This window comes from Equus quagga, chromosome 8 (genome assembly GCF_021613505.1).
Source record: "Equus quagga isolate Etosha38 chromosome 8, UCLA_HA_Equagga_1.0, whole genome shotgun sequence".
NCBI lineage: Eukaryota > Metazoa > Chordata > Mammalia > Perissodactyla > Equidae > Equus > Equus quagga.
This window is the reverse complement of record NC_060274.1, coordinates 815,509-839,583: the sequence shown is the minus strand read 5'-3', so window position 1 is coordinate 839,583 and position 24,075 is coordinate 815,509. Positions and strand designations below refer to the sequence as shown.

Below are 24,075 nucleotides of genomic sequence, written 5' to 3'. Positions count from 1 at the left end.
AACTGCTGCACGACTGTCTCTCACTTCGGAGTTAATTTTTGTTTAAAACAACCAACAGTTTCTTATGATGGCACGAGTTTTAAAGCTGCGACACTGCCATTTTTCCAAAAGGGCAAACTGTCACTAATGAGAACAAAATTCACACTGGGGACGGAACCTGTTGTCTGATCTTCCGGGGCTTCTCCGGACGCTGTCTATGTATTTCTATCTTCAGCACAGAACGCTTTGATGTTTTTCTTAAAGGAGTTCACGCACGTGGGGGGAAGTCTGCACGCTGAACAACCAGAAAGCGAGATGTTGAGAGTGAACGGGCAGGCCAGATGGCTGCCCACCCAGAAATGGGAACAGCAAGACCGTGGGTTTCTGTCCGTAAAGCTGCGTGTCCACAGGCGCCTCGGGAAGTGAGTAAGCTGGGTGAGAACTTCCCCGACCCAGGATCCAGGGTGTTCTGGGACGATGGGCACCTGAGCCAAGGGCAGAGTAGAATGGCTTCTCCAGCTTTTCGAAGGGCTGCTTAAGGAAGTGGCAGCTGTAAAGGCCAGTTTGGGCCTGTGTGTATCTGTTGACTAATTGATACAGTTTATTGCCATCATATCGAGTGCTCAGCTCTACTCCAGGGACTTGTCAGAGCACGGCCACATCCTGTGCTCTGGAACAGCCTCCCCTTTGGTTGGGAAGAGCAGCGGCGCCCACGGAGAGCAGTGCAGACCAGACTCTCGGGGCTGCGTGTGCCCTGGGCAGGACCTGCAGGTGGTCCACTCTTGTCCCTTGAGTTTCCACAGTCTGGAAGGGCGGATTTTAATAGGATTTCCCTTTCTGTATCCACGACAAAGCCTTAGAGGAGCAGAAATGTTTAGTCCATCCTCCAAGACCATCCTGTGAGCGTCTGCGATTGCAATGTAACAATTCAGTCAAAAGGTTAAGTCTTTGCCTCTGGCCTGCATTTCTTGAAGGAGAATCCAGACTAGACCGCGCACGCCCCAGACGGGAGGATCCGTGTTTATCAGAAGTACCTCCCGGCAGGGAACAGCTCCGCCGTGTGGGCCAAGGGATTATGTAAAGCGAGCGTTATTTATTTGTCTTTCCCGGAAAACAGAAAACTCACTCCACACACACTTGCCATTCCATTTGGCAGAGGCTGAGACGAGGTGGTGACACTTCCATGTATGAGGAAAGAGTTTGGAAACATTCACGCCAAATTAAAACTAATCTCCCTGACAGGCAGGCAGGCAGGCGCACACCAGAGGGATGCAGCGGGCGGGCGTCCTGATCAGCCTGCCCGGATCCTTCTAAAAAAACGCCAGAGGGAGATCAGCAGGGCCGACCCATCCAGGGCAGAGGACCCTTTCCCCAAGCAAGGAGAGAAGAGGTTTGCAAATTTGAAAACGCGTCTGCTCCCGCCCCCCTCCGGCCGCCAGGCAGCTCCTGATGGAATGTTTGCTCAAGATAACTCACTCCTAATGGCCCAAATAAAGTTTTACAAGGACAGCTGGGCCTGTTTGAAAGGTAAGCTGTTCCCGAAGCAAAAAGAAGACGAATGATCCTGACTCCTGCCATGTAGTTAATGTTTCCCTCGTCGCTCGCTGCTGTGTACACAGCCCCCGCTGGCCCGGCTGTGGGGAGTGTGCGCCTGTGTGTGCTCAGCGTCGCCCTGCCCACCAGTCCCATCTTTCACCTGGTGTCCCCGCCAAACCAGCCTTTAATCATCGCACATCATTAGTCTGTGCCGCAGCCCGCAGATCCCCCGCCCTCCTGCCAGCCGTTACCTCAACTGCCAAAACACAATCTGTCTCTGGGCTCCCCAAATCGGGGCGCCCCGCCCCCGCCGCCCCTCCCCGGTGCCTGAATTTCCATGAGGTCTTGGGGTTGGTGTGTTTGGCAGCCCTGCGAGTTGCCGCTAATCCATTTTTCCCTCCAAGGGGAAATTCCTCCAGGCCTCTGCTTTTGTCCTCCGGCTCATGGTGACGGCAGCTCCTGCCAGGCCCGGCTCACGGCTGCTCCGACCCTGGGCTGGGAGCCCAGCTGGTGCCCGGGGCCCTCCGTGTTCGTTTTCGCATCAGCCCCGGCCTATCGTAGACGCTCATCTCCTCTCTTGGTGAGACTCTGCCAAGACTGGTCCCCATTGCCCCCAGCGAGGATGAGCTGGTGGCTCTGGAGTCGGTGAAGAAAGAAGGAGTGAGTCAGCTCCTCCTGTGGGCCCCCCCCCCCCCCGGGTTTGGGCTGTATCTCTGGTGATTTGGCATCTCTTTGTCTCAGTCATAGGTAAGACAAACAGAGAAAACAAAAGCCAGCCCCACAGGGCTCATGGAGCAGAATGCTCTTCTCTCCTGGCAGCAGGCAGCACAGGAGTGTGTGCACAGCAGACAAGCGGGATGAATAGGAGTGACAGCAGGAGCAGAGCCGGGCGGCAGGGCGACCAGCCGAGGTCGTGGTCCCGGGATGGGGCTCGTTCCTGTGCTCCGGGAATTGTCCGTCCACAGATCCACGGGCCTCAGGGCTGCTGGGGCCTCAGCTTGCCTGTGTGTCCACACGCGGCTGGTTTCCACATGGTGAGCCGACCGGCCATCCACCAGCTCGTTTTTGCCTGCCTACAGAAGGAAGAGCCGTCATCCTGGCCCAAGCGGTGGGGAAATCTGTACTGATTTGCGGAAGCTGTGGGGTGATTTCAACATCTCCTGCCCTCACAATGGACCTCAAGACATCGGCCTGAGCCCACTCAGAACAGATTGCTATCCACTGTATTCTCCGAGGCTGGGACAGGATTCCACATCCTCCTGGGGCCATGAAAGCTTTATCCCTTCTAATTAGCATCCCGGCAACTCCGCACAAGTCCTGCTGAAGCAGATCGGTCTCATTGTCCCATTTAAGACACTGGCTTCCTGAAGTTGGCTGCTCAGCCAGCCAGAATGAGGGACAGGAGACACCAGCCTCTGACTGACGGCCAGGGGGCTCCACTGCCTGGGGACAATGGATCGACGGCTGTCCCCAGACGCACGCCCAGCTGCACGAGGTCTAAGATGTGCTTTGAGGCCGGCGTTTCCGCTGGCAAAGTTCTAAATTCTGGGCAATCCACCGCACCTGCCAGTTACGACCTTTGCTTGTGCTCCATCCGGTCTCCCGAGGAGCCCAGCAGCCCCTGCCCTAGGTCACGCCCCAGGCTCCCACTCCTTCTTGTGTCTGCCCAAGGGTTTCCTCTCTTAGGGAGTTTGCTGTCAGTCGTGGCCATGTCCGGAACATTCTCCTCGTCATCCTTCTGGCCTGTGCTGGTCCCTCCTCAGCTGCTTGCAATCCTTGTCTGCCCTCATTTTCCTCAGATGAGCCCTGCCCATCACAAGTAGCTCTGGGTTCTGATAACCACTCTCCCGTCCACACCCGCCTCGCGCCTGCTGCTGCAGCCGGCTGTTTGTCCCAGCTGTTTGCACGTGTGTGGAATTTCCACACTGCTCCTGAAGCCACAGCCCCGGAGGGCCGGCAGGCCCTGCGCCCGCTATCACCGACACAGCTCCTCGGCCCCTCCACACAGGATGCACCGGTGGGACGATTGATCGTCCTCTCGGTTGAGCAAACTGGCCGTGTGGTTCAGTGGCAGGAATGTGGGAGGACTGACCTATGCGTGGGTCGTCCTGGGAGGGACGCCACCTGACACACACCCTTTCCAGCAGGTATTCATACCGCCGAGAGCACTCCTAGCTGCTGTGGTGACCATCTCGACACGCAGTGGGTCATTACAGAGAATTCTCTATTGCTCACGTTGCAGGTGATGCGGTTTCCCCGATCAGTGAGCGTCCGGGACCCAGGCTGCTTCCGTCTTATGGCTCCACCTTCCTCTAGGGCAGGGGCCTGGTAATCAATAGCTGAGACTTTGTGAGCTTGTAGTGGGGAGCAGCCCCAGACAAGGGAGAAGACAGCGCCTGGGGGAGCAGCCCCAGACAAGGGAGAAGCCAGCAGGTGCGTCTGCATTCCAGAGAAACTCTATGCACAGCTCAGGTAGCGGCTGGAGCTGCCCCTGCCGGGGGCCCGGAGTCCTCGTGCTCTGTCCACATGGGACGGAGCATTGAGATGGCTGCCTGCCCACCCAGAAGTGGCACCTCCTTTCCCCCACGTCCACCGTGAGGGCTGTTCCCACGGTCGACCTGGATGCAGGGGCCGGGGACAGAGCCCTGGTGGGAAGCCGGTTCTCAGGGACGGTTATGCCGTATCGAGAGGGGACATGAGTCTTCGGTGGGCAGCCAGCTGTCTCCGCACAGGGTTATACCCCCTTTATTCTGCAATTGAGGAAACGCCCAGCGTCGTCCGTGAGGCTGCTCAGGGTCCCGCATCTCCCATCGAGGAAAGGGTCAGATTCGAACCTGGACCCGGCTGACCTCAGAGTCGACGCCCTTTCCTCTGAATCTGAGTTCAATCCTGCCATTTGTGAGCTGTACGACCCGGGGCAAGTCTCAGCCTCTCTGTGGATGTCGTTGTTTATGTCTAGAAGCACAGATTCTGTCTAAACTTTCTTCTAATGCTGAAAAATCGGTGAGGGCCCCACTGGAATGTAGATTGGGAGTCGATCACTGTCCTCCATGGAGCCGTGAGGGTGGGCGATGTGGCGGTGGATCCCTGGTAGTAAGCTGTGCGTCCCAGGACAAGATACTTAGTCTCTGAGCCTCAGGTGCCTCATCTACAAAATGGGGATGAAAATGGTACATGGCCTTTCCCGTCATTCTTGTGCTTAAGCACAGTGATGATTTTACACAGTATGTGGATCTGAGCCCAAAACCTCCATCTGGCATCCTAGGTGGGTCTCATTCCCCCTCTGCACTCTGCTCAGCATTCAGGCCCCTCCCAACTGCCCTGCGGGTCCTACCTTCCTGCTCTGCCTCTGCGCATCCCCCATCCCCACATTAGCCCCACTCTCCGAGCCCAAGAACCTCGCCCATCTGTATCAGACATGAGCTCCTCCAAGTCACAGCGGGCAGGACCCAGGGGGCCCCTGAGCCAAGTGGCCAGACCCCCCTCAGCCTGGTGGTCTCCATGGCTGGACCTAGAACTATGAATCGGGCCATTAGCAGCCTGCAGCCTGGGAACCCGAACTTGGAACCACGAGCAAGTGAGACACAGTGGGGACTGAAGCTGAGAACCGTGGGGTGGAGGGAAGCTGGAGGCACAGAGTGGGCCACAGGCTGTCACTTCCCAGCAGGCCCCACCACGGAGAGGGATGGCGCAGGGCGTGGGATGAAGGCGAGCCCTCGAGCATCTTCATAACAAGGGCTTTGAGCTCCTGTTCTGTGGCCCAAGGACCCGGGTCCAACCAGAAGACCCTTCTTTAAGGCATGTGTGGATCTGGCCGACCTTGGAACTGGGTCAGACATAGACTAGCTCAGTAGTCATTCAACAAGCAATGACCCTGAGGCTTCAGCAGCAGAAACAGAATCCCACGTGGTGGGGAAAGAGCGCTGGGCCTGGGGCATTTAGGGGGCGGCCGTCTCTGTGCTTGGTCAGCAGGTCGAACCGTGGCGGAGGGTGGGATGTGTAAACGCTCGCATGCAGAGACCACCGGCTGGGAACTGGACTGTTCACCCACCGACGGCAAGACCCACCTGGGCTCAAAGAACAGCTACATTAGGTTAAAGAAAACCCCCAAACCACAATAATAATGTGAACAACAAGAATGAATTAGAAAGGGGCAAATTACAGAATTTAGTGTTTTAAAATATTTCGTAAAAGGTTTAACAATAATCTCCACAGCTTTTAAAAATCCGTTAAAATAACCTAGCTCAATAAACTGTATTCAAAAGGATTTTGATATTCAGATTTCTGTAGTTTTGGGAAAATAATTCTCGGTGAGTAGCTGCAAAATCTCCGCAGTCGTGTGACTTTCATAAACCAGACACTAAAATTCTGAGAATGGAACCCACCGAAGAAAAATTAGTTTTTATATATTTTTTCATATTTAGGACTCACAGAAAAGTGCAGAGAATAACGTAACGGACGCCTGTGTGTCCCTAACTACCACACAGAATATGTCACCACACGTGCTTTATTTTTGAATAAATAAAACATCATAGACGCCGTTGAAACTCTTCACGGTCCTTCCTTTGAATGTGATTTGTGTGTGTGTGTATGCGTGTAACTGGACAACATGTGAAAACAAAGCACACGCTATGACGCACGTGGACCTATTTATGTTTCCAGAAATAAAACAGTATTTATGCCCTAGTTGAATATTATAAGGCTGAAGTTCAAGTTTGAGATGTTATAAAAGTTTGAAAACCTAAAAAAGTTCAAGCTTATGGTTCCAGGTTCCCCCAGGACTGACGTTTCCCATCCACACAGTGAGCTCTGGTCTGTCTGCTGAGAGCCTGTTACTTTCCGGCCATGAGCATTTTGAATGTCACCCTTGGATTTACTTAGTTGGTGTGTGTATTGTAGTACATTCCTTTTAATACCCACATGGCATCAATTTACTTCGCTGTCGATTTGTTCGTGGGTATTTGTGTCCAGAGCTGTTTTATTTTGTGGGCAGTGCTGTCCTTCAGGGGCATCCTCTTCTGCAGGCAGGTGCACCTGGGGGAGCCACTCCGTCAGACCTGGGTCTTAGGGCCAGTCCTCAACGTGAGCTGCTATGCACGCTACTCTTCCCACAGGGGCACCTGCTTATATCCCCAGGCAGAGTTCCAGGGTCCCACTTCCCCTCACAGGTGCAAACACCGACATTTTTGAACCTGTACAATTTTATAAGGCTAAAGGATGCAAAAATGATCCTAGCTCCTTTTTAAAACGTGCACATCCCTGATCAACAGTGAGGTGAGAAACCTTTTATACTTTATCAGCCGTTTCTGTTTTCTGTGACACACTTCACCCATTTTCCTATTGTGGTTTATTTTTTTAACTGTTTTGGAGGAACTTTTTCAAATTCTTTCTATTAACACTTGGTGGGTGTATGTTTCAAACATCTTCTTCTATTCTGATTCACAGAAATGATTATTTTCAGTGAACTTTTTGTTCTGCGTTAATTTTAGATTCACAGAAAGGCTTCAGAGAGCTCCCGTCCACCCCTGGCCAGCCGCCCGCTTTTCATACCTTACATCATACGACGCGTCGGTCAAAACTAAGAACCCGACACTGGCACAGAAATTGTCTGTTTTGACATGGTCAAATTCGTCCATCTTTTTCTGTAGGGTTCATGTTTTTCTGTATTTTTAAAGAACATTTTTCCCCTGCAATTATAAAGATATTTTTCTATATTTATTTCTAAAACTCTGAACATTTTGCTTCTTACTTTCAGGACTATAGGCCACCTGGAACTTACAGATCTGCTAAACTGTTTTGAGGTGGGAATATAATTTATAACCAATTTTCCTAGCACTTTTGTATTGCAGTAAAATATACACATTATAATATTTATAATTTAACCATTTGTATAAATATACCATTCAGCAGCGCTAAATACCTTCACAGTGCTGTGTAACCGTCACCTCTATCTTTACCTAAAACTTTTTCATCATCCCCTCCATAAACTGTTCCCATTAAACAATAACTCCCCCCATCCCCAACCCCTAGTAACCTCCCTCCTACCTTCTGTCTCTATGAATTTGCTATTCCTCATATAACTCGTACCATGATATTTGCCCTTCTGTGTCTGGCTTATTTTACTAAGCACAATGTTTTCAAGGTCTATCTATTTGTGGCATATACTTTTCAAGGCTGAATAATACTCATTGTATATACAGACCACATCTTGTTTATCCAGTCATCTGTTGATGGGCACTTGGTTTGTTTCCACCCTTTGGCTCTTGTGAATAATCCTGCTGTGAACATGGATGTGCAACTATCTGTTCAAGGTCTTGCTTTCAATTCTTTTGGGTATAAACCTAGGAGCGAAATTGCTGGATCACACAGTGATTCCATGTTTAACTTTTTGAAGATCGCTAAACTATTTCCCACAGCATCTACCCTGTTTTGCATTCCTACCAGCAATGCACAAGGTTTCTAATGTCTCCATATCTTCTCCAATACTTGTTATTTTCCACTTTTTGAAAATTATTATAGCCATCCTGTTAGGTGTCAAGTGGCATCTCAATTGTGGTTTTAATTTGCATTTCCTAATGACTAATGCTATTGAATGTCTTTTCATGGGCTTCTTGGCCATTTGTGTATCTTCTTTGGAGAAATGTCTATTCAAGTCCTTTACCCATTTTAAAATATTGTCTGTTTGTTTTTGTTGAGTTGTAAGAGATTTTTATTCTGAATATTAATCCCTTATCAGATATATGATTTGTAAATATTATCTCCCATTCAGTAGGTTGTCCTTTTGATTTCTTGATAGCATCAAAATGATTAACTTTGGTGAAGTTAGATTTATCTCTTTTTCCTTTTCTTGCCTGTGCTTTTGGTGTCATACCAACATTACACTTATTTATTTACTTATTTTAAAGATTCACACCTGAGCTAACATCTGTTACCAATCTTTTTTTTTTCTTCTTCTTCTCCCTAAAACCCCCCAGTACATAGTTGTATATTCCAGTTGTGAGTGCCTCTGGCTGTGCTATGTGGGACGTCGCCTCAGCATGGCCTGATGAGTGATGCCATGTCTGCACCCAGGATGCGAACCAGGGAAACCCTGGGCTGCCAAGGCAGGGTGTGCGAACTTAACCACTTGGCTGTGGGGCTGGCCCCAACATTACATTTAATGGTGCAGTGTTTCCATGCTCATTTGTATTGCGGCCTCTGTCATGTGTCAGAATTCCAGAGATGTATCTGTTCTGGGTTCTCCACTCTGTTGCGTGGTCTCTGCCTCTCCCTACACCACCACCTCATTGTAGCTTTGGGGTGAGTCTTGATACTCAGCAGGGCAGGTCCCACCATCTCCTTCCCATCCCTTCTTCTCCTCCTCCTCCTTTGAAATGTTCTTTGCTATTCTTAACTCTCTGTTTTAATGACTTTTAGGATCAGCTTGTCAAGTTCCATAATAAATATGGCAGGAATTCTGATTAGAACGGCATCTAACTCACAGGCTCGTAAGGGGGAGAATTGACATATTTACAATGTTAGTCTTCAGATCCATAAACAGTATACATTTTACATTTGTTCAAGTCTTCTTTTTACGTTCTTCAATATCTTAAAATTTCCTCCCCAAAGATCTTGCACTTCTTTTTTTAAAACATATTACTACGTTTTAAAAATAGCTTTCGTGCTGTTGTTCATAGTACATTCTTTCTTACTATATTTTCTAGTTGATAATTATTGGATATGGGAATTCTGCTGGTTTTGGTAAATAGATCAAAATAATTTCACCCTCTTTTCCTTCTTTTTGTTTTTAATTTCTCTTCTTTTTAAATTATCCCTAAAAATTTTCCACATATCTTACTATAATTTTATTTTTAACACGTCCAGAAATGTTCGGTATTTCTATCCTTCCAAATAGGAAAAATATTTTAGCATTTTTAACTATCTCTATTTAAATACAAAGTTAATTATTAATGTTTTACATTAAATATTTAGTTAATTTTATTGACATATCAATTTCTATGCTTATCATTATCTTAATATCACCTGCATTTATTTAAGTTTTGTTTTTTTTCTTGCCAAAATAATTCTTTAATAATTCTTTTAGGGGGCCTGGAAATAGGAAACACTCTTAGTCTTTTTATTTCTGAGAATGTCTACTTTGTTTCATTCTTCTTCTTCTTATTTTTTTGCTGAGGAAGATTGTCCCCGAGCTAATACCTGTTCCAATCTTCCTCTATTTTATATGTAAGTCGCCACCAGTGTGGGATGAGTGATGTAGATCCATGCCCGGGATCCGAACCTGCGAACCTGGGCTGCCGAAGTGGAGCATGCTGAACTTGACCACTAGGCCAGGGGGCCAGCCCCTCCTTTGTCTCTTTCTTAACGGTCATTTGGCTGAGTCTGAAGTTGCAGGTTCACAGCCGTTTCCTCTCACCTCTCTGACTATGTGACTCTCTTGCTTCCCGTGTTTCTCATTGCAGCCGAGAAGTGCGCTGCGATTCCGTGTTTTGCCCTTCGCACGGCCCTCTTATTTTCCCTCTGGCAGCAGTAAGGGTCTCGCTCTCGTGTCTGCAGCAGGACCATGGTGGGCCCGCATGCACGATTCTTCCTCCGTGCGTGGATGTCCCAGGGGCCTGAGGATGCCTCTGTAGTTGTGAAAATCCCCAGCTATCAACTTTCCAAATGTTACTTATCGTTCCTAAAATTCACACGGGAGCCTCTCACTGTATCTTACATGGCTTGAACTGCTCTTTCATAATTTTTTAAAATTTAAATTTAAATTCTCCCATAACTCTTAGTACCATCTTCCAAACCACTAAAGCTCTCTGTGTGTTCCATCTGAAGTCTATTCCATCTATTGAGTTTTTTAAAGATTTCACTGGCTACGCTTTTAGTTCTAAGATTCCTAATTGGTACTTTTTCATATCCACTTGCTTTTTAAAAATTGTTTTCAGGGTTGGCCTGGTGGCGTAGTGGTTAAGTTCGCATGCTCTGCCTCAGTAGCCCAGGCTTCCTGGGTTTGGATCCTGGGCAGAGATCTACACACCTCTCATCAGCCATGCTGTGGTGGCATCCCACATACAAAAAGTAGAGGAAGATTGGCACAGATGTTAGCTCAGGGCCAATCTTTCTCACCACAAAAAAAAAAAAGTTTTCATTTAATAATTCTATGTTTTTCAAAATGAGTGTTACTTCTTTGCTGATATCTCTGAGCATCATAAACATATGTATTGTCCAGTCTCTGTCAGATACCCCTATAATTAATTTACCTGGAGAGAATTCATGTTTTAATGGTTGATTTTTTTGGCCAGACAGCATTTTATTTTCTTAGCTTTGTTTTTCTTCACATCATGTGGAATTTTGATTTGAAGGGTTATTTTGAATGGGATTTCTCTCTTTCCTCCCACTCTCCGCTTTTTAGGCCAAACAGTTTTGAGATTTGTGGTTGCCTATCCCCGGGAAGCTCTTGCCTCCATTCCCCAGGCACATGGTAAGGAACTTTCTAGAATTCCTGCCCCCTCCCGGGCACGTGAACTTCCTGGATCTGCTCTGTGATGACCCCAGAGATCTTGGGCCCCAGCCGTGAAGCCAGCAGGCACCTGGCTCTGCTCCTTGTCAGGAGGGTCCCTTTCCTCCTGGGTGCATGGGCTGTGTGCAGAGCACCTGGCCCAGGGCCTCTGCCTCACAGGGACCCCCCTCCCCACCTGCTGAGTGAGCAGGACCCTCTGCTGGGTCCAGGGCTCACTGGGCCTGTGGCTTCAGAGCTTCCACTGCTGTGTTTTCTGCCCATTTCTAGAAGTGTTTATCTCGTTTTTGAGCCTGACTCCATCTCTGTTTCTGTTTTGTTGTTTTTTTAAACCTTGTTTGCTTTTTAAATTTTTTCCGTTGCCATGTGTTTGGGTCAGTAGGGAGGACATTAAAACACGATCTTATGCAGCCAATTTGACTGAAGGTCCAAGCAAAGGATCTTCAGCCCACAGGAAGACACCTCTTGTTCATTGGGCGACAGGCCGACAGTCACGGCCTCGTGCAGTTCGTTGGTGTTTCCACTCCAGGTTGAATTCCTCCTTCCTCCCTCTTGACCACAGTGAGGGATGGAGATGCAGTCCTCTGTCAGCCCCGTCCTGGGCAGATCTCAGCTGGGCTCTTGGACGGCTGCCTCGTGGGCTCTCCCTGTGGCCGCATTAGCCCCGAGGAAGGTCCGGCGCCCTGGCTCTCCCAGCCCCATGGCTACACGGGAGTGTTTGGGGCAGAGTCCTGTCCTCTTCCCCACCGGCCTTGCCCGACTAGGAACTAAGGGTGTATGCTGGCTGTGCGCTGGGGCCCAGAGAGGTTGCTGTGAGACTGTCATCTGGGCTAAGCCGGCTGTGCCGAGTGTCTCCTGCCCCCAGAGGGCCTCAGCAGTGGGGCTGGAGCCCTGTGTCCTGAGCCCCAGCCGGAGTTCAGGCCCAGTTCCCAGTGGTCTTTCCCTTCCTCGGTTGTCTCTCAAAAGTGGAAATTTCTGGGAGGGAACTATTTTCTGGCCTGTCCCCTGTCTGCGTGTTTCTCCCGTCAGTGGATCTCTAGTTATTCAGGGTTATTTAAAACTCAACACCTTGGCAATCTTTGGGCTCCTCCTTTCACTGTTTTTGCTCTTGCGAAGAGATTCCACAGCGTTCCCATCAAAGCAGGCATGTGGCGGGTTACAGGGATGCTGAAAATCACTCCTGTTCCTCCCAATTGTCCCACCCACTGACAACATCCTACCATTAGAAATTCATTCCTTTGACTTGAGGCATTATGTATCTGAGGTCCCTCTTAGAATGCAGATAAACTGTAAGAGATGACTATTGAAGGTATCCATGCCACAACTCAAGAATACATTTGCATAATTGGTTCTGTGAGTCCTAAGCTATGTGGTAAACAGGACATGGAGAGAGTAGCTTTGATGGAGGCAGAGGGGAGGGCAAGGGTTACAGTCCATACATCCAATATGGCGGCCTCTAGCCACGTGTGGCTCATCGGAATTGAGACGTGCTGTAAACGTAAAGCACACACCAGAATTTGAAGACTTGTGTGGAAAAAGAATGGGAAATGTCTCACCAATAATCATTTCATATTGGTCGCATGTTGAAATGATAGAATTGTGGATATATTGGTTTAATGACATATATTGCTAAAATCGATTTGCCCGATCTCTTTATTTTTGACGTGGCTCTCATTCTCTCCCTGTGGGGCGCTGCTGGTCCTCAGTGTGGACCTCCACTGGGGCGGCTGGCTGGGAAGGGTTCGGAGGACACACTGGGGAGAGGGCCCGGGGGCTTGGTGTGACATTGCCGAGTCCTCAGTCCTCGGTGTGTGAGAGGAGGAAAGGGGAGCTGCTCAAGGGAAGCACCTTCACCTACTGGCTGCTCTGTCTGCGCCCTTGGGAGGCGGCTTGTGTCAGGATGCTGAGCATCAGTGCCACACCCACGGCCGGGAGCCTGAAACATGGTCAGACACGCCGCACGCTCTCGTCTCCTGGTCACTGACTTCCATGCACAGCAATTGCGTGAACGCTGCAGGTAAACTCTCCCATTTCCATCTTCGCTTTCAGGGCACAAGATGTGGGATGCCCCCCCCCCCCCCAGGTTTCCAAGGGACGAGAGAAGCGTGGTCAATCAGGAGAGGCCTCGGTCCTTCGCGGACCAGGCGAGTGCTTCCTGCAGGGAGTTAATCCTGGGGCCTCAGGTCCTGCTATGATGCGCCTGCTCACTGGATAGTTGAAAGGCTCAGAATCAAAGGGGCAGTGCGAACCTTTGCCCCTGGGGACAAAGGCGAGAGCTTAGCTCCAGTTATCAATCAGCATCATCAGGGGGCAACGGGAAGGCTTCACCTGTGGACCTTAGCCAGCGCCTCCGAAGGGAATCAAAGGTCACTCCTGACGAAGGTTTTGTGTCAAGTCCCCGGATGGGTGGCACTGAATTACCTTTAAAAGTTGCTCAAAGGACCGGAGATGAAGCCTGGATTAGTGTCTTAATCTCAATAGCAGGGGCTGCCGTCAGGGTCCGGGATGGAGATGGGGAGGTTGTCCCCGGCTGTCCTTGGCCTGCGGCTGGGGGCGTGGGTGGGCTTTGTGCCTCTGGACACGGGCCCTTTGACCGGCTTTGGGGGCGTTCTCGCAGAGCTCTGCCAGTTCACTTAGCCAGACAATGGGATTTGTCAGGAGCCAAATAAGTGAAATCTCCGATGGGATGGAGACAGGGGGTGGTGGGGAGGGAGCAGAGTCAAGACTGGAGAAGCTCCTGAAATGTTATCTGGGGCCTCCACTGGCCTGGCCTCCTGTTCAGAGCTGCCCCGGGTGGTACCCAAGTCCAATCGAAATCCCCTGTTCTCTGGCTGCGGCCCTGAGCCGGTGGCCAGCGTGGTTTCTGCGGAGGGCTTCAGCTGTGCCTGGGAGCCGCCTCCACGAAAGGCATGGGGGAGGCGGGAAGGGACATCCATCTTCGGGGCCCACACGCTGCTCCCGATCTCTATGTCACCCAAGCAGATCCCGCCGCCCACCGGCCTCACACGCCTTCTCTGTGGAGGGGAGACCTCCTCCTCATGTCTTTCCTCCTGCACTTCCCCCCAGAGCAAGCTCTTCCTGATCTCAGACTCACTGTGTGCTCTTTTCTTCTCCGCTGGGCGTGGGCCGCATGGTCTAACCTCCCTCTCTAGTGCTCTCTCTTTCTTCCCTGCCCCTCCGAGCACAACAAACTTAACGGGCTCTAACTCACCCCTCCGCACAGGTGCCCCTGCTCCTGCCGCGGCCCAGCACCCACCCGCTTCTCACCCCGGCTGGCAGGGGTCCCCCCACTCTACTGACTTGTCCGGGACCTCCCCCTACTTCCTCCGGGGTCTCTGTGAACTTGAGAGACAAATCGCTTTTCCAGACTCCCCTCCACATGCCCCCAGGTGCAGACATTCCGGGGACTCCCTCCCCCTCCCTTCGTCTGTCCTCTGTGGCCGTCCCCCCCAGTCCTGCTGCTCCGGCAGCTTCACCATGAAGCCAACAGGCCTCGATGTCAGCACCCTCTGTCTGTGGTGACCTCCAAGGCCAGGGAGGGACCCTCCTTTTAGGACCTCATTCTCCTTCCAGAACCTTCCGCTCCCTTCCGTCTCCCTTCACGGCGGGCAGGTACTGCGGGCCTTCGGGGATCCAGCTACACAGTTGGGGACGGTTGGAGACAACAGCTCCCGACCTTCGCTTTGAGCTCGCAGCTTCTCATCAGGCCCCATGTGCAGCAATCCAGCCCGGCTATCAGGCGGCTCCCGGGGGCCGTCCCAGGGCCGAGCACCGGAGCCTTGGGCCTTCCTGCCCAGAGTAGGACCAGGACGGGGGAGGGAAGACTTCCTCCCTCTCCGTTTGTGCACTGAAGCCGGATCTCTGTTCACCCGCCTGCTTGTGGGTAACACTCTTGATTCTAGAACTGTGGGCTCCATTCTGGGCAAGCTCCCAAGTGTGGGACCCTGACGTCCCACATTCTGTCATTTGGAGCCCCGGGCCTGGTGCCTCATCCTCACCCAGAGCTGTCTAGTTTCGGTCCTTCCCCTCCAGCTCCTCCTCTGTAAAAACGCCCCCTTGAGGCCCTCTCCTGAAGACAACTGAGTGCGCAGCACAGCGCCTGGTGCCGATGAAGGGAAAAAATGTTGTCTGGTCTGCTGCCACATCGATGACTGCAATTACTACTAAAAATGATGACGGGCATGATTCTAACTTTTTTCACTGATGGTGAAGAGCGTACATCTCCCCATTTACATTATTTCCTGAAGACGGACTCGTCCCCGGGGACACGCAGCTGTCATGGAACTGGGCACAGAATTCCAGACTGCAGCCTCAGAACAGCGTGGAGACGACAAGGCATAACTTTGACCTCATCGGCACGATGGTGAGTTAACCACGGAGTCATGTTCGTTAACATGAGCTTTATTTGGGGGTTTCCGTCTTGACAATGATTGTTAGGAGCCCCATGTCCTGACAGGCACCACAGGCAGCTCCAGGCCTGTGAGGAATCCAGCTAGATTGAAGACCAGGCCTGTCGGGGAGCCTGAGGCTTGAGTTGGCTGCAAGGAATGCATCCTCGCGAGCTGCGGAAGATGGGGCGCGTGCGCACGCGTGCCCCATCTAGTTACTCAGCTGTTCTAGGGCACTGCGCGATGTAAGTATGCAAATATTTTAGGTTTTCTTTTTCAGGGGAGGCACTTTAAATATTGGGGTCCCCCCTTGAGGAATCTGTGAGTTGTGCATTGTCAGATATTATTCAGATCAAATAAAGCTATTATGATTTCTGCAAAACACAGAACTGTCGGCGACCTGGGAAGTGCTGACTGTGTCTGGAGGGTCCGATGCCTTTGTGGGCGCGCTTGGCCAATCGGAGCCCAGACATCTCTGCCACCACCTGCCACACCCGTCTGGGGTGCAGGGTCTTCTGTTTGCACCAGAAGTTGTTAACTAATATGCTGTGGCCGTTGGTACATGGTACCTGGCCTTTTCTAAGGACCATGAATCCATGAAAAATTGGATTACCTTGGGAGACGCAGTCAAATAGATCCTATCAACTTAAAGACGTCTGAGAGAGCGTGGGACAAATGAGATATAAAAAAGCCTGCTTGGAGATCTGGGAACACTGTAATCGTGCATGGTGTTTCCACTGAAAATCTGTTAAATAACTTTGTTTGGGTTAGTTAGCTGTTAAAAATCTGTTAACTAATGTTTATTTGGGTCAGTTGGCATGGAGATTGTTAGGTTAAAGGTCTAGGTTTTTCCCAGAATCTGCACCTGCTCTAGATGATGTTGAGCCCCTCTCTCAGGCCATATTTCTGCTGCAAGAAATAAATAACGAGAGTGGGTCAGACAGGGCACAGGATCAGGCCACCCCGTTATTCTGGAAATGGTGGCAGATTGATGTGGAATGGCCACAGTTACTGGAATTTCTGTCACTAATTTATAGTAGGAAGAGGGAAGTTTGAGCCACATGTCAGTTACTGATACGATCTATTTATTCAATTCAGATTTTTCATTTTTATCAGAAAGGGGACAAAGGTAACCCTCTTAGTTTCTCGATTGTGAAAACAAAGTGAATAGGCTTTTGGAAGAAAGGTGTTTTGCAAATCCCCAAATAATTACTCTCAGGGTGAAATTTTTAGAACTTGTTTTTTCTTGGATTTGCTGGTTATCACTGAAACGAAAATTTATTTCTCAGAAAGTCTATCCAATTTCTTGGAATCAGAGCTGGTCTCAGAGGGCAGCCACCTACGTTTTGTACCAACACCACCTTTGTGTAAACATCTAAGCACATTTGACTCATTTTTTGGAATGAAACAACTTTATTGTTGATACTTTGCCAAAATCAAAAGAAAATGAGGTCAGATTTGTTCAGAAAAAGTGCACACTGTTCTCCTTTCTTCTGTCATACCTCCACATCTTCTTCCACTGTCCTCAGTGGCTCCCAGGGCCCTAGTATCCTGAGAGCCGTCTGCCCAGTGCCCCGTCATGGGCTGGAGCCGCCCATTTCTGGGCTGGTGCCTTCCTCGGTTATTGAGAGGGTTCAGAGCTGTTCCTCGTGTGTTTCGGAGCATTTAAGAGATCCCGTCAAGCATATTCATGACATAGACAGTACATTAATATCTACTAAGGAGGGTAGAAATTTTAAGGAAGAAACAGACTGTCATCTCTCTCGATGGGCTAGCTGGACCCATTGCTGATGCTGTGAATGGGTCATAGCATCTCTGGTCCATGATCTTCGCTTTGCTTTGTGATGTCACCAGATCATCATACTTTCCCAGTCACATTGTGGTGTCGCTTTGTGGCCCTCAGAGGAAGACCTGCATCTGTGGCTTAGAGTAGAGGTTTCCTCGCTGTGTGAGGTTCTCCTTCGTGAAGAAGGCTGGTTCTGCTCCTGAGGTCTCCTTTCCTCCAACACCAGGAGTTTCTCTTGTGCAGCCCTGCCCTGCCCACGCATTCTCCATTACCTCCTGCCTCCTTAGGGCTGACTGTCCCCTGGGCACCTGCAGCCGCTGTGTGTCATTGAGATGGCCCTTAAGAAATATCATTTGAATGCACATTCTTTGAGAAACTTCCATCTTCTGAGTTAATTCTTTACTTTTTGTTTTGTCTAAATGTGGCCTAAATGACAAGTAGTGAAGGGTGTAAATTTTAATTATACATTGAAATTATGAAACTGTTTTTACTCGGAGCTTGTCAGCTCTTTAATGATCACAATTAACACACGAGGAGAGACGGAGAGGAGCTGGCGAGACTGAGTCTGTCTGTAATTTGTCTCGTTCTTCATATTCCATTGCCATTTTAATTTGAGAACATTGATTCTGTGAAAACAATGCATTTAGGCTCTCATGCAGCCCTGGGCTCCTGGATGGGCTTGTGCTAATGGCCCGCTGGCTCTCGTCACAGTGGTTTCCCTCCCCGGGTCAGCTGGGCCACCACGTGGAGCCTGATGCTTTCCGGGTTCCAGCTCAGCCCACGCGTCACGGTTTAAATGAGCAGGAGGAGGAGAGAGAGCTGAGTGTGCTGGGCTGGTGAGGGCCCCCCAGAACGGCACTGGAATTATTTTTCCTCTTTCTGGCAAATTTCCATTTCCATTTTGCATCTCCACGGGGAACATGCTGCCCACCATCCTCATGGATTATCTCCTAAATGGCACAGAGCTGGAGATGGCTGAGCACCCCCACGGCTGATCCCACTTGTTGGCCACTCCATCACGATGGTGGTCGCCACAGGAGAAACAGGAAAAGTGGCTCGGAGCAGGAGGGCCCCTGCTCTTCCTCCCGCTGTCACTTCTTACACTGTCAGCAAAGACGTCACATCTGATTTTCTCCTTGGCCCACTTAGGCTAACGGTCAGCCTGACTGTCACAGTGCTGAGTTAGGTCCAGTGGGATTTGGGCAAAAGGGACAGACACCGCTACCAGGCTTGGCCCTTACAAATACCCTCAGGGGGCCAGCCCCGCGGCCAGGTGGTTAAGTTTGAGTGCTCTGCTTCTGTGGGCTGGGTTCGCCAGTTCAGATCCTGGGTGTGGACATGCACACTGCTCATCAAGCCGCGGTGTGGTGGCGTCCCACATAGAAGAACTAGAAGTGAAACTGGCAGAGAGTTAGCCATTGGTGATCAAGCAGCTAGGAACTAAAGGTTTTTTTCCTTTTTGCAATTACTGATTATAGTGTTTAGCTGTTTAACCCGCACATTGCTAACTGTGCTGCTCAGGCAATATGCTATCTGATTCCCACTAGGCTCCTGGAGATAACATCTCCCTGCAGCCTGGGTCACCACAGTAATGGGTGTGTGAGCTGTTTTTCAGGCATCAGAACCCCTTGTCCACTCCAGGCCGGTTGAGACCACCAACCCATCAACTGGGCCCATGCAGATGTCTGATAAGTGACCTTTGACATCAAGAGGCTGAAAACTCCACGCTCAGATCATGCTGATACTGCCACTCTGTGAACATGGGTCCTGTGAAGAGGCATGAAGTCTGACTACACTTGCGCAGATCATCAATTACCTTACCTCTCCTCTCCTCCAGCCACCTCTCTCCACATTCGAGACAACCCTGCCCCCATCCCATAAATATCTCTGAGTCCCTATTTTTGGCGAAGTGGATTTGAGACTCATGCTCTTGCTTCCTCACGTGGCTACCTCGTGAGTAAACCCTCTCTCTGCTGCAATCTCGTCGTCTCAGTGTTTGGCTTTCTGGGACGCAGGCAGAAACGAACCTGGATGGGTAACAGAAGGACTTACAATCAGGACATACAACTATGTACTGGGGCTTTGGGGAGGAAAAAAGAAAAGAGGAAGATTGGCAACAGATTAGCTCAGGGCCAATCTTCCTCAACGACAACAACAGAAAAACCAAATACCCTCAGGATCCTCCGTGCTCGCTGTGCCTACTGCCAGGCATGTGCAGGGGTCCTGGGGACTCCACGGGCCCCAGGTGGCAGTGTCCTCAGTGGGAGGAGCCTGGGGCCCTGAAGGACCACTGAATCTGAGCCCCCGTCCCACCCACGTCAGATTACCACGGGACTGTGCGTGTTTATTGTGATAAAGCCCCAGGTCTTGGGGTCATTTGTCATAGCAGTTCGCCTGTGCAGACTCACACACTGGAGGAAATTAATCGCATGTATTCGTCACAATAATCCAACGTCAATTTCATGGGTTCCATCCTGCAAATGGGAAGACGACCAGAAGCTTTCAGATCCAAGTGTAGAAGCAACACCTTGGAAGTGTCCCTGATGGGTGGCTGCTCCCACGGGCGAGGAGGGGGCTTCCCCCCACAGCTGGGGTGGACGTGGGATGCGCCCACACCACCGGTCTAATGGTCATTGCCTCCAGCGTCTCCATTACTGAAAAATCCACCAGCCCATATGTCTCTGATTAGAAGTCAACACAGGAAAGCCGGGGTGGGGGAAGGGCCAGTCTGAACCCCAAACATTCCTGCTCCCCAAGAAGAAAGACCCGCAACCGCGTCTTGTCAGTGAGTGAGGAAAATAGAGTTTGTTTTTCTCGATCTGGTCGGAATTCAAATAGGTTTACATTCAGGAGAAGCCTGCTCCCCACAGGGCAGATGGGCCGTGCCTCCCACACGGGATTCAGAAATGGAAGAAAGACGCGCCCTGAAGAGAAGACTTTTCTGGGAGCACAGCAGGGTCTGTCGTGAAACAGGAGGGAAATGGTCAGTGGGAGTGAGAAAGGGTGGGGGGGAAAGGGGAGAGGCAGACGACAGAAAGACAGATAGAGAGAGACACAGAGAGAGAGAAACAGAGACAGACAGAGAGAGAGAGAGACAGACAGAGAGACAAGATAGAGAAACAGAGAGAGAGATAGAGTCACCGGGGGTGGAGCCGAGGTGCCAGCAGGAAGAGGAGAAGGGATGAAGGTGGCAGGGACAGGCATCCAAGTGCATTCAGAGGCCTGTGTGTTCTGACCAAGGTCGCTCTCCTGACAGCTGTGAAGGGACGAGAAGCATCTTTCCTAGGATCCTTCCTCAGGGCCTCTTCCCTGGGGGTGAGCAGGGAGTGGCCTGGGAGCCCCCTAGGGACCTCTCAGGGCTAAGCCCCCTCTCTTCCGAAGAGCTGCCCCCTCCCCCATCACGTTGCAAAAGACGGGATGTAATTCAATGGAGCCGCTGTGACAGTGGCCTTCACCTGTTTCCGGCATGCGCGTGGGCAGACAGCCTTTGCTAGGTCAAAGGGGTGATGGCGGGTGATGGTGGGCCGTCTGGCACTGGCCATTGGCCCTGCTCACTGGGGGCCACAGTTTCGAAACCCAGCCTCATGCCCCGGGCCCAGCCTCCACCCTGTTTGAAGGGCGTAGCTAGAAATGCTCAGCTCGGCGGGCGCAGGCTGTGGTGAGGGAGCACGGAGGGGCCGGGTCAGCCCCGGGCAGACAGGGGCTCTCCTGGGGTAGGAAGGCCCCCGTCCAGGCCTGGGGGCTCTGGGGCTCATCTGCTCCCTAGTTTCAGGGTCGCTGGGTTCTAACTTCTCTCCTGAGACAGAGCCTCAGCGGCTGGGTGGGTGGACGGGAGGAGGTCAGGTGGGTCCCCCAGACAGGAGCTTCTAGGGGCCAAGCCTGGAGGGGCTGCGGGACCCCCATGTGGACAGCATCCTCGGGCCCTCCTTCCTGTCCTCCCCAAACTGGTATCTGTTTCCCATTAACACACGGCTGCTGCCAATGCTTCCTCAACCTCCCTCCTTCTCTCTCATCGTCCTTTGCTCAGAGAGTGTTTTTTTTATCTTTTTTTTTTTTTTTTTGAGGAAGCTTAGCTCTGAGCTAACATCTGCTGCCAATCCTCCTCTTTTTGCTGAGGAAGACTGGCCCTGAGCTAACATCCGTGCCCATCTTCCTCTACTTTATATGTGGGATGCCCACCACAGCATGGCTTTGCCAAGTGGTGCCATGTCCATACCTGGGATCCGAACCTGCAAACCCTGGGCCACTGAAGCAGAGTGTGTGAACTTAACTGCTGCGCCACCCGGCCGGCCCCAAGACATCAGTGATTTTTAAGAAGCTTTCCGGTGACTCACTGGGAAGTGGGGCCATGTTCACTGACAGGTCAGGAGTTCGGGGTCCTGGGCCACACTCTTGGGCGGGAGGCGAGATTGCATCAGAAGCGTTTTGGCTTCTCCCGGCCGGGCCTGTGTCCAGCAGGAGGAGGACAGAGGCTGAGCCCACCCTACTTCGGTCCCCTGAGTTCTTGGCTGTGAAGGAGACGCCTCCATCAGGCCTTGTCCCTGGGGGGATGTCTCTGGGTGCCGCCCCGTTTGGACCCCAGATTCGCCTGCTACCCTGAGTCACTTTCTGCTTCCTGCCCCGCATGGGGCTCTGGCAGCAGCACCTTGGGCATTCCTCCCGCATGAACATTTCCTCAGGTGCTTCACCCTCAAAAAAGAAGGAGACATCAGGTCACGGTGGCCTCTGGTGGATCCGCACTCACGCCCTGTGGGCCCAGGCCCCGTCCAGACACAGCAGGACTGGAGGGAAGGGCAGGAGGGCGCTGCCCGGAGTGCAGGCCATGCCATGGCTCGGAGTTTCCAAGAGGATCTGGAGTCTGGATTTCAACACGAAATCTCCTCTTTTGTTTATTTATGTTTTTGGTGAGGAAGATTGGCCCTGAGCTAACATCTGTTGCCAATCTTCCTCTATTATTTTTTTCTCCCCAAAGTCTCAGTACACAGTTGTAAATCCTAGTTGCAGGTCCTTCTAGTTCTTCTATGTGAGATGCCGCCACAGCATGGCCTGATGTGGTGTGTGGGTCCCATGAACCCCAGGCTGCTGAAGTGAGGTGTGCGAACTTAATCCTCGGCCACAGGGCTGGCCCCCTCATTTCTTTTTTGAAGAAACATTTAGAGCCCCAACAAGCCAGACACGCATGTTTACACCCCCCTCACCCCCTCCCCCGGCCTCTCCACGGCCTTCATGACCTGGAGACGGAGGACGGGCTTCCGGAGAGGCTGAGGGGGCGCAGCTGAGAGAAGGCTCAAAGCGTGAGGGGAGGTGACCGCTGGGTTCCTGGGGTGAGGGTCTCTGTGGCCCCAGTGTCCTCACTCTGTCCTTGTTGGTGGGGCCAGATGAGCATCTCGGGCCCTAATGCTGAGAAGATCGCAGGCTCTTTCCCACATGAAATCCAGATACACAAGTTGTTTTGGAACAATACAAACTCTAAACTATGATGCAATTAGAAAAAAATTCCCCTAGATTTTCCGATTGCAAAATTCCTGGTAAGTTTGTCCAAACTGCGCTTCTCTTCGTCTTTTTTTGCTGTTGGTTTGGGGTGTGTCCGCTTTGCTACCCTCTGAGCGCCCACGGAGAGCACCCACCAGCAGTTAGTTTTAGAACCTCAGGGTGGTCCCTCCCTAGTGGGGATGCCGCCTCCCCCAGGGCCCGGAGCTCCACTGGTGGAGAGATTGTGTTAAACAAATATGACCGTCCTGTCGGGGTCCCTCCCCTGTCACCCCCCAGCCTCCCTCGACCCTCTCAAGTGCCTGAGGGACCAGGAGCAGAGATCAGATCTCGGGAGCATCGAGAGTCATCCTCCACCCCGGGTGTCTGACTCCAGCTCCAAGGATGACGAGCTGGCCTGAAGATGCCCACACCCCTCGACTTTGTTCTCTCTCTCTCTCTTTTTTTTTGCCAAGGAAGATTCGCCCTGCGCTAACATTGTCCCAATCTTTTTCTATTTTGTATGTGAGTTGCTGCCACAGCACGGCTGATGAATGGTGTTTGTCTGCGCCTGGGATCCGACCCCACAAACCCAGGCCACCAAAGCAAATTGTGCCAAGTCAACCACTAGGCCACAGGGCTGGCCCCTCGACTTTAGCCCCTCGACTTTTTCTCTTGGTTGCTTCCTCCTAGAACGTTCCATCATCCAGTGACAGAAACGCTCCCATCTGGGGAGAGCTGTGAAGACGTCATCTGCCTCTCTGTGTGTCTGTGGTGTCTGTGCTATATAGCGTTCGGTTTTGTGGGGTTGTTTTAGAAACATGCCTGTTTATGAACGTGCATCTTTGATGTTGACAGCACATGCCCTTAGGACTTTAACCAACCCCCCAGCTCGTTGCCCTCTGGTGCTTTCTTAGAGGTGCTGTTTGCTCATCGTTCACGCTGATGGTAAACGTTTTTGACGGTGCATGGATATCACGTGCCTGTTTATTTATTTATAAATGATACCCGTAAACAACTGTCCTAACACATCTACGTTATAAAGAAAAATGTAGGATTTTACACGGAATAAGACAAAATAAACACCGGTAGGAGTATTCGTACTTTCTTCCGCATGCCATGGGTTTACTTGCACGTTCCCAGAGTTTGAACACACCTGATGGAGACGGCAGGCGCTGGGATGGTTTACTGGGTGGGCAGAGGGTTGGGCGCAGCACAAGGGGCAGGTGTCAGCCCCAGTGAGTCATACACAGCACAGATCACAGAGGTCCTGTGCCTGGAGGTCTGTTGGTGAAGCCAAGACTGTCGCCATGAAGTTTAGACATTCCCAGGCTGCACCATGGCCCCGGGACGAGACCCTACAAAGACGGCTATGTGTGCGTGCCAGCTTCCCTCACTGACTGCCATTTTCT

At 51.2% G+C, this 24,075-nt stretch overlaps 1 long non-coding RNA gene across 2 annotated transcripts; it reads left to right on the top strand.

Moving 5' to 3' along the window:
- Nucleotides 1-15,156: 15,156 nt before the first annotated feature.
- On the top strand, nucleotides 15,157-23,827 carry LOC124243972 (uncharacterized). 2 transcript variants are annotated; one of them, XR_006889823.1, is made up of 3 exons: nucleotides 15,157-15,383; nucleotides 15,477-15,653; nucleotides 23,194-23,827. It is a non-coding gene; the product is annotated as an uncharacterized LOC124243972 (long non-coding RNA). The 2 variants fall into 2 exon arrangements; XR_006889822.1 differs by having other exon boundaries at nucleotides 15,458-15,653.
- The last annotated feature ends 248 nt before the right edge of the window (nucleotides 23,828-24,075 follow it).